This window comes from Gopherus flavomarginatus, chromosome 1, assembly GCF_025201925.1.
Source record: "Gopherus flavomarginatus isolate rGopFla2 chromosome 1, rGopFla2.mat.asm, whole genome shotgun sequence".
NCBI lineage: Eukaryota > Metazoa > Chordata > Testudines > Testudinidae > Gopherus > Gopherus flavomarginatus.
The window spans coordinates 243,223,233-243,234,187 of NC_066617.1; positions in this window are offsets into that span (position 1 = coordinate 243,223,233).

Consider the following 10,955-nt stretch of genomic DNA (forward strand, 5'->3'; position numbering starts at 1 on the left):
TCATCATTTGATTATATCTTTCATCTCCCCTCCTATTTTTTCCTGTTTTAACAGGCCTAATCTCTTCAAGCCTGGTTTTAGGCTGACCTCAGGATTGTGAAAAATTTTGTGCCCCATGTGATATACTCAGGTCAGCCTAGCCCCCACTGTAAATGTAGCTAGGTCAACAGAAGAATTCTCCCAACTACCTCTTCTTGGAGACGTGCATTACCTATTTTGATGGACAAACCCCTTTTATCGATGTAGGAAGCATCTACACTCTAATGCTACAGCAGCACAGCCCACATCCCAGTCTTTGACACTCATAACCTCTAATTCTAGCTCTTCCACTTTCTCAGTGTTTGATCGTGGACCAAACTTCTCTGTGTCTCATTTCCTTCTTTGTAGAATTGAGGCTCGTAATACTTACCTACTGCACAAAGGTGTTGTAAGGATTAATGAATTATTCTTTGTACAGTACTTTAAAGAAATGCTATACAGTATTACTATCAGGTGCTGGGGAATAAAAAGCCAGACAAATGGCATGACCACTTAACTGGAAGGTTGCCATGTGGACTAATATATCATAAGAGGAGATTACTTACCTGTAACTGAAGATTCTTTTTGATGTGTGGTCCCTATTTGTATTCCAAACATAGATGTGCATGTCCACCAGGTGCCTGAACTGGAAGGTTTTTCTAGAAGTATCTGTTGATCTGCATGTGCACCATGTATCCCCTTGTGCTCACAACTGAGGGTATAATAGGCTATGTGGGTTGATGCCTCTCCAGTGACCCTCTTACTACTGAGTAGTCCAGTCTGCAGCAGAGGGGATGGAGTATGGGTATTGGAATACAAATAGCGAGCACACATCTTGAAGAACCTCCAGTAATAGGTAAGTAACATCCTCTTCTTCAAGTGATGGTCCCTATATGTATTCCAAATGTGGTTGAGTAACGAGCTGTGATCAGTGTGGAGGTGAGTGCGACGATGCGAGAAGAAGTGCAGTCTGTAGTAGGGTGCGGCCCACTGCAGCATCTGTAGCCACCCATCTGAAGGACAAGTCAAATCTCCAAGTGGTCCCTCTTGTGTGTATAGACAGAGAGGAGCCAGATTTGGAGGCAGCGCATGTGCAGATAGATGTGCAGTATCGCAGAAGTACAGGCTGTGTATGGCCAAGGAGGGAAATACAATGGCTGACAGTGGTGCCGGGTTGTGGTGTAGGGCTGCCATTACAGCCATCAGCATTGTGAAGTAGTCTGCTGGAAGAAAGGCTCACGCCACAATAGAGTTGAGTCATGTCCCAATAAAGTTGATTATCTGTGTAGGTATGAGTACCAACTTCTCCTTGTTGATGAAAATACCTAAAGACATTAGGAGTATGCGAAAGGCCAGGATGATGGAGATGAATTCTTGCTGGGATAACGCCACAAGAAGCCAGTCATCCACATAAGCGTACACCATGTGGCCGAGGTGGCGTATTTGCACCAAGACAATGGTGAAGACCTTTGTGAAGACTCATGGAGTTGTCCCTATGCTGAAAGGGAGGACCTGGAATTGGTAGTGGTAGTGTCCTAGGCAGAAATGGAGAAATTTTCGGTGGACTGGGTGAATGTCAATGTGGAAGTAGGCGTTCTTCATGTCGAGCGCTGCAAATCAGGCCCCACAGGGGAGAAAGGGGGTAATCAATGCCAGAATGACTATGTGGAATTTGGCTTTCCTGATAAATGTGTTTAACAGCTGAGGGTCAAGGATGGGGCAGTTCCGCCATTTTTCGAGATGAGGAAGTATAGGGAATAGAAGTCTGTTTCCCCGTAGAAAGGTGGTACCTGCTGTATGGCACGCTTTGCAAGAAGGGCATTTGCTTGTTCTTGGAGAATACATTGATGGGACGGATCCCCTGGAGCTGTCTGGGGACAGGAGGGCTGACTTGAGGGAAAGGAGAGAAATTCTATGGAGTCTGTGATGAATGATCTGCAGTACCCAACTATCCATGGTCATCTCGCCTCAATTGTGAATTGGTCAAGACAGCCCCCAAAGATGACATGGGGTACCATGGGTGACATCAGGCGAGGTTATAGGTCTTGCTAGTTGCATCAAAACTGAGGCTTCAGGTTTTGGTGTGAGGGGGCAGAGGAGATGAGTATAACAGAAGTGGGGACATGTGGTTGCTGGGAACGATGGCAATGGCGTGGGGTTCCTGCTGGCATTGATAATAGGCCCGGTAGGGTGCATGTGAGTGAGGATATAACTGCTGCCCGGATGTCTGCAGTGTGAGGCTGGGTATATATCCCCAGGGACCATAATGTGGCCTTGGAGTCCTTTAGAAAATGAGGGGACTCATCAGTCTAACTGGAAAGTGGCTTCTCTCCATCAAAGGGGAGGTCCTCAATCGTAGTTTGGATCTCCCTAGGAAACTGGAGGACTGGAACCATGAGTCCCGGTGCCAGACAATTTCTGTGGCAAGATGATTCTGTGTCAGCCGCATTCACAGCCGCTTGGGGGCCCACCTTGGTGTCCAGGCATCCCTCATCCATCAGCGTCTGAAACTGCTGCTGCTGGTCTAGTGGCAGTTTGTCTCAGAACTCTGCTAGCCGCACATAGTCGTTGAAATCATATTTGGCTAGCAGAGCCTGATAATTCACTATGTGAAATTGTAGTGCTGCTGAGGAATACACCTTCCTCTCCAGCAGGTCCAAGTGTTTCACCTCCCAGTCCGATTTCTGCAGCTGTTGGCATGCCCATTCAACTATATGAGGGCACAGGAGGCTGGGGCGTGCCACACTGTCCACGCTGGATGGAGGATGGCCTCGTTAATGGGGAGCACCACCCTTCATGGTTCCTGAGGCCGGAGAATATCCAGAAGTTGGTGTTGCTGGTCCTGAACCTTGTCCAGTGGTATCCCCAGGTCCACTGCCACCCTCTGGAGCGGTCTGGGTACTGGCAGTGATTGTCTGGCAGAGATAGGGAGGGAGGAATGAGCACCTTGTCTGGTGAGGAGGAAGCAGCTGTAAGGACTGGCAGAGCCGGCAGTACCGACTCAAGTTCATCCTCTCCCTCTGAGACTGACAGTGCTGGAGAAGGAGCCTGGATGATTTGAAAGTGTGACTGGGAGGGCTGGTAGCATTGTCAATAGGGATCCCAGGTCTCCCAGCACAGATAAAGGGAGGGTTCCTGGGGGTTCAGTGGGCCCCAGGGTTACTGTTAGCAGATGCATTCCACTGGGTCATATGTTGGCAGGTACTGTGGTCGAGGATGTGTGTCTGACCTTTGCCAAGACACTGGGGAGAAGGAGGGTTCTGGCTCAGAGAACTCTTCCAACTCCGAGGATGGTTCCAGTAGCAGGGGAACTGGCAGAATTGGCAGGTGCCAGCAGGGACCTGTCTGGCAGTAGCAAGACCTATTCATCTGCCAGAGTGGGGACCTTGTGGGTGACTGGAGGTCCAGAGAGGATCAGAGAGAGTGGTTAGGGGAGCACCAGTTCTGCTACCCAGAGACGAGGCTCCAAGCGTCTGGGAATATGAGGGGTGCCTGTGGAAACACCTGAGTCCAGGTGCCATCTGCAAGACTGGCTGGTCCAAATGGTGAGGTGGTAGCGGTGGGATGGGTGGTGCACGTGCTAGTGAGCTCACCAGATGGGCTGGGTACCGAGGTGACTGCCAGTACCACCGGATCTATTTTGCGTAAATTCTTTCCCTCCACCCAGGGAAGCTTGGGTGCTGGTGTGGTCATCTCCCTGCACAACATCTTACCCAATCTGTCATGGCTCGGGGCGGAAACATTGTGCTTACTAGCAGTCCACTGAAGGACCTGCTTTTGTGACTATGAGAGTGCTTCTTGCTCTCATGTCAGGATGTGTCTTTAACTGCTGGTATCACCAAATCCAAGGCACAGGAAGTGGTCAAAGAGGCACTCACCACCAGTGATGGTTGCTTTACCGGAAGTTCTGACAGCCTCCAATCCGAATGTGCATGCAGCCACATTGCTTCCTTCATAACGAAATTACAGAGGCAGAACTCTTTAGCTTCCTGGGCCCAAGGCAGGAACGACTTACAGACTGAGCAACGTGCTGTGATATGAGTCTCACCATTTTATAGAAGCCCTGTGTGTTTCTGCCCAAGTGAGTTTCATCCCCAATTAAGCCTCCCTGCATCCTAGCTCCCCTCCAGGAGCAGCCTATGGCTAATTGGCCTCTCTCGCCTATATTAACTCCTCCAGGGCTAGTGTGGGGTGCCCCATCACGAGACAGACATGACATCTGACAAACTTGCTCAGCTTATTGATAAAAAGGTATTTTGATCTATTTGCCATCCTAGCAACTCAATCTGGTCTCTGAAAGTCAACTGGATTTTTTTTCCCTAGCCCCTGTATCCTCACCAATATTTAAGATTCTGCAGGCCAAATCATTCCCTCTGTTACACCTGTGCATCCCCACTGATACTTAATGGGGTTGTACAAGTGTAATTGAGAATATAATGTGGCCTGCGGTAATAGGGAACCACATGATGCCATTTTTTCCAAAGTCACTTTTCAAAGTAGAACCACTGTTTAACTATAAACAGTTAAACAGATATATTGTGAAATGGATTTGGGACATACGTCAATGCTGCTGCACTTTACTGACATAGTCAAAACAACCCCAGTTCAGGGAGAAGAGACCCCAAAAGCATTCCCACATAATGCCTTTTTTTGTTCTTTCCATTGTTAGAATTATAACACCTGCCTTGAGAGGGACTGAGCTAGTCAGAAGTGGGGACAATGGAAAAAATCCTCAGAATTTAAGAGAAAGGAGACCCAACTCCAAATCCTACCAAAAAACAAAACAAACAAACAGCGTAGAGAAACAGCACTAGCCCTTCTCCTCTGAAAATCATATTGTTTCATCAGTGGAATATGATCTCATTGCTCCTGTTTATTTTCTCCTCCTCACCCATCACTGTTGAGCCCACCAGGAGGTCAATTAGCTCCAGCTAAACCCCAACTGCATTCTCAGAGCTACCTCAGCAGGATCATTACTCAGTCACATCTCTGCATATGTGCAAGAAGGGTCTGATCCAAAGCTCACTGAAGTCAGTGGGAATCTTTTCATGGTATTAATGGGCTTTGGTTCAGACCCTAAGTGAGTAGCTGATGGAAAGGCTCAGTTTCACCTTATTCATGGACTTGTTACAAATGGCACTGCTATACTGAGGGACAGCATGATTGGTAAGGTTGAAGCATCATTTTAAACCCATTATTTCCTGTGTCAGTCCAACATACCATAATGAGTATGGTCATTGTCTTGGTCCCTTGCTGTGCTGGGGGAGAGAGAGAGAGAGAGAGAGAGGAGTGTCTCATATTGGTGTCAAACTGCACTGTTATTATTCAGACTGGTAGTGATGGCTTCCACAGTGACCTATGCCCAGCCCTCTTTGACCAGAGGGAAGAGGACTGTAACACACCCTGTTGCAGTGAGCACTGAAGAAATCCATGTAGGGAGAGAAGGAAGTAAGAGGGAGAATCTCAAAGAAAAATCGCTTTCTCACAGAACCAGGATTGGTTTGCACTTGCCATTATTATTTAGAGCTTTTCAAAGCAGTGCACGGGAATTTTGTCACATGATTCCCATTGATATTGGTGGATATTTGTCAATGCCCTTTTGATGCTTACCCTTTAATACACAGGTACTTGGAACTCTTTAGTGAGTTGCCACACTAACTAAATGAAAACAAAGGAATATTGCCAGTTCGTTACAGCTCACAATTTTACTATACCTAAGAACACCACAAAATAACAATGTGAGGACTCCCTCTGCTGTCTTGACTAACAAATACTATTGCCAGAGCAGTGTTGGTAATTCAAACTGTTCTTTATTCTGACAGTTATGTTTCTACAGAGTCTGTTTTCCTGAAGAAAAAGCAGACTTCTTATGTGAAAAACCAATGGCTAGAATTCAGATCTTCCTACAGTATGTGTTACAGATAGGAGGCTCATGGCTGTGGAAGAAGTAGAAGACAGAGAGAAAGGATAAACACATGCTTTGAGGATCAAAATAAGGAGACGCTATATAAATTGACCAAGTGAACTTTAAAACGCTCACCTTTTGTTGGTGATTTTCAAAAACTGAACCACAGCAAAGTGAATTTTATTAAACAAAACTAGTCAATCTCTTGAGTGACTCTCCACAGAGAAGATATTTGGCAGTTTAGTGTGAAAGTCTTGAAGGAGTTTAACGTATGCATAAGGAAAGATAGCAAATCTTACTGAGGGAGTCTGTGTATATTGTATGCAATGTATGTGATATTTCATGCAATCCTTATACTATTTGCCATCAATTTTTTCAAACAAAATTAATATTTGTGAAAAATGTGAAGTGCGTGACAGGGGAAAGCATTTTCTACTACTAGTTAGAGAATAGTTACAATATGGGGAGTAGAAGTGCAAGCCTCTCTGCTAATGTGCCTCAGACTTGACTGGAAGACCATCTTAAATGAGAGGATAGTGCAGTCTCCATGCAAATCCAGTCCTTGACCTTTCGGATGAGCTTTCTGAGAAAGGTGTCAGTTGGAGGACAGTTTATGTAATGTGGACATGTGCTTTAGTCACAGGACTCAGATGACTAACTCACTTCACATAAACCACTTAACAAATATCAGCTATAGATAGCAATGATTTTAGGTAACCAATAATTTGGACAGGGTTTTGATTGATGGCTTTTATACAGACTTAGTTGAGAACATTGAAAACAAGGAGGAGGATGCTCTCCTCATTTGTAAATCAGGAACACAACTCCATTGAAGTCAATAGTGTTCCATTGATGCATAACCAGCTTAAATAAAGGGGAAATAATGTATATTTATACACAATGATAATGCTGAAAGGACAGCATATTCAACTCTGTGCAAAAGGCCTGTATAGACCACAAAAGTCCCACTTAGACGCTAAGTATTGACCCTCCGTTTAGGGGTGAATTTCATTCACAATAAGGAACAAAGCAACAACATATAAAAAGATTGGAGTTGCTATGGCAGATACACATCAGTGTGTATACAAATGGAAAATAGTCTGGGAGCACCAAACTAAGTGAGGGAATATGTACTAAGTGGTACCATCATACAGTGCACTGATCGGGAAAAGGAGCTGAAGGCTATTAAGGGAAAATCATTGAAACCATCAGCTGAGTGCATAGCAGCAATAAAAAGGCAAACAAGATAATAGGTTGCAATAGCAGAGGGATAGAATACAAAATAAAGAGGTGATACTCTGTGATCAAGAACACAAGACTATGCATTTGCCTCTTAATACACAGTAGTAGGAACACTTTCGGTGTGCTGCTGCAAAAGCTCAAATGATTGAATACGCAAGAGGTCTGTGCATTTTCACTGATGATGCTGTTCCTGGAGTGTGTTACATTGTACTTATCAAATGTTTTCTTTTAAAAAATTTGCTTTTTTTCCCTAAAGAAAAATGGATTGAGATGCATATTATCGGCTGGTGGAGTGACTTGGCAGAAATCAGACTGAAGTAATCAGCAAGTTTCCTTCCTCCAGCAGGAATAAATCTTTTAAACCATAAATCAAAACAAGTTATTACAGAGCTCCTACTGCTCTGAAAATTCCATGTAGCAGTAGAAGATAATTAAAGGGGAAAGGTCTGGGCTGAGAACAAGCCTTACATTTAAAATGTTTCATGAATTAATTGTAAAGCCTCTCTCCCTCAAGTAGCAAAATAAATAAATCTGAAACTTCAAAGTGTAAAGAAAAATTATTGGAAAAATATGCTTAGTGATACAGTGATTTAACAGGTGAAGAGAGTATGTAGTCCCAAGGTGTGAATAGAAAATAACATGAGTTCAGAACCCTTTCCCACTCATCAGATGGCAGATGGTATCCAAGCCATTTTGTAAAATTAAATAAAGCACTTGTTAGACTCCATCTGGAATACTGTTCGTGTTGTTATTAGTCACCACATGGACTGGCCTCACCCTCTAGTATCATTAGCTGGATGGCTGGAAATAGTATACACATGCTATCAAGTGAGAGCTAACAGATTCTTTAAAGGAAAAATAATATTAGGAAAATACTTATTGTATTGTATCTGTCTCTTAAGGTGAAACAAGGACGTGGGCCAGCACTATGTGGCTAGTGAGCTCTCTGCAGAGACTAAGAAGAACACCAGTAGCCCATGGATCACAGCTTAAGAATGTCTGATTTTACTTAACACTAAATATTTTAACTTAGTCCTAGCCTGTACTTAGAATCAAGGCAGAGTTTGGTACTGAAAATATGCAAAAAAATATTTATACCAGCCACTATCTATCTATACCTATTTCAAATTTATTTTCCAGGTTAATAAACATTATACAGTAGGCTTAAATATAAGCTGTCTAATTAAGACTAGGTAGCATGTAGATTCTTGTGTCAGATATACAATGCAAGAATATCTACCCGCAACACTTTAAGATCTTCTTAACATGCACAGCGTGGCTCAGGTGGCACGTGGCCAGGATTCATCATCGAATTTGATCCACTGGTTGGATCATTAGTTTCCCCAGCCCGGGTCAGGCACTGACAGGGAGTACGACATGAATGCTGATTACCATGGCTTTTACCAGAGACTTGATTAGCACCCTCCAAGTTATTAACCAACCTAAACTGGAAGGAAGGAAATGAAGAGCAGAACAAAAAGCCATGTATTGGACAGCACAAATTGATCTGCCCTTATACCTTATGATTTATAAGAATACTGTAACACGGTATATATTTGTATTATAGATTTAGTAACAGATTTCAAAGAATTCTGCCACATCTATATTTTTGAGATCTAAACATTTTTACTGGTGGATGCTGTGCTGGAGCTTCAGAACAGTCAGTATCTAGGATCACAGCTGCTTCCGAAATGAACCAGCTGCTTCTTCTGGCTTATAATATACTGGCTCATAGTACAATTTTAAGAAGACAAAGGAGCAGTGCACAGTGCTTGAAATGACCAGCACGCCTCCTAAACTGAATAGAACATATACAATACTTATAGTCGACAATGTAGTGAAACCACAGTGGTCAGGGCTGGTGCTCCAGCATTTTTGTATGTGTCTAATATGAAAGAAACCTTTCCCCATCCATCCTTGCTTTGTACCTTACTCATTCTCTACCTGCAGATTGGAGTTAGTATTAGTGTGGAGCTTATGGCCCATGTTTCCATCAGACCAGTGCCCAAACTGCCCTGGCTACTTGGAATGCTGTCAAATTGTTCCAAAGCTTGAGCACTGTAGCAGTATTTTTCCTGTGAAAGGCATTCTGGGGGGCTTCAGACTGAAGGCAGAGTAAATCATGGAAGGATACAAACACTGGCTCCAGGGTGCTGCATATGAGAGATGGACCATAGTGATGGGTAAAGAGAGGTGCTGAACCAGCACAAGGAAACAAGATCAGACCAAAGCACAGTGTAAACACTGAGAGGCAAGGAAGAGGTGCAGATGGAAGAAAACAGGGTTGTGACAAATGCTGGAGATGGAGTGGCTTGGGTAGGAGGAGGTTGCTGAATGTGTGACTGGGATATTGTTAATTCAGATCAGTATCTTAGGGGAGCTGATTTTCAATTACATTAAGCCCCGTTTAAGCTGTTCAGCTTTGATAGTGTAAAGAGGCTTAAAGGGGGCTAAATTGGCCCCTTCAGAATACTCCCAATGCGGGGAACCTCTGTAGCCACTGGCGAGCCAGTGTAAGGGCACTGCATCTGTGCTGCTTCCATCCCCAGCATAGGATGTGTTAGAGGAAAGGCGAGAACACACCACTATGGCCCTGGGTAGACCATAAGTTAGAGCAGCTGTGTGGCTGCTCTTACTCAAAAAAAAAAAAAAAAAAAAAAGGTAGGTAGGTCCTTGGCTTCATAAGATAGCTTTTCAGTGGTGCTTACTCTGTCTCTTCATAAGAACATAAGAGTGGACATACTGGGTCAAACCAAAGGTCCATATAGCCAAGTATTCTGTTTTCCAACAGTGGCCAATGCCAATGCCCCAGAGAGAATGAACAGAACAGGTAATCAAGTGATGCATTCCCCGTCACCCATTCCCAGCTTCTGGCAAACAGAGGCTAGGGGCACCACCCCTGTTCATCCTGGCTAATAGCCATTGATGGACCTCCCCTAAGATACTGATCTGAATTAACAATATCCCAGTCACACATTCAGCAATCTCCTCCTACCCAAGCCACTCCATCTCCAGCATTTGTCATAACCCTGTTTTCTTCCATCTGCACCTCTTCCTTGCCTCTCAGTGTTTACACTGTGCTTTGGTCTGATCTTGTTTCCTTGTGCCATCGATGGACCTATCCTGAAGAAATTTATCTAGTTCTTTTCTGAACCCTGTTGTAGTCTTGGTCTTCACAACGTCCTCTGGCAAAGAGTTCCACAAGTTGACTGTGCATTGTGTGAAGAAATATGTCCTTTTATTTGTTTTAAACCCGCTGCCTATTAATATCATTTGTGACCCCTAGTTCTTGTGTTATGAGAAGGAGTAAATAACACTTCCTTATTTACTTTCTCCACACCAGTCATGATTTTAGAGACCTCAGTCATTTCTCCCCTTAGTCGTCTGTTTTCCAAGCTGAAAAGTCCCAGTTTTATTAATCTCTCCTTATATGGAAGCCGTTCCGTACCCCTAATCATTTTTGTTTCCCATTTCTGAACCTTTTCCAGTTCCAATATATCTTTTTTGAGATGGAGCCACGACATCTGCATGCAGTATTGAAGATGTGGGCGTACAATGGATTTATTACAAATATTTGCACTGTAAAAAGCAAAAGAAATGGTATTTTTCAATTCACCTATTACAAGTACTGTAGAGCAATCTCTTTATCATGAAAGTTGAACTTACAAATGTAGAATTATATTCAAAAATAAAACAATGTAAAACTTTAGCACCTACAAGTCCACTCAGTCCTACTTCTTGTTTGGCCAGTCACTCAGACGAACAAGTTTGGCAACAATTTGCAGGAGAT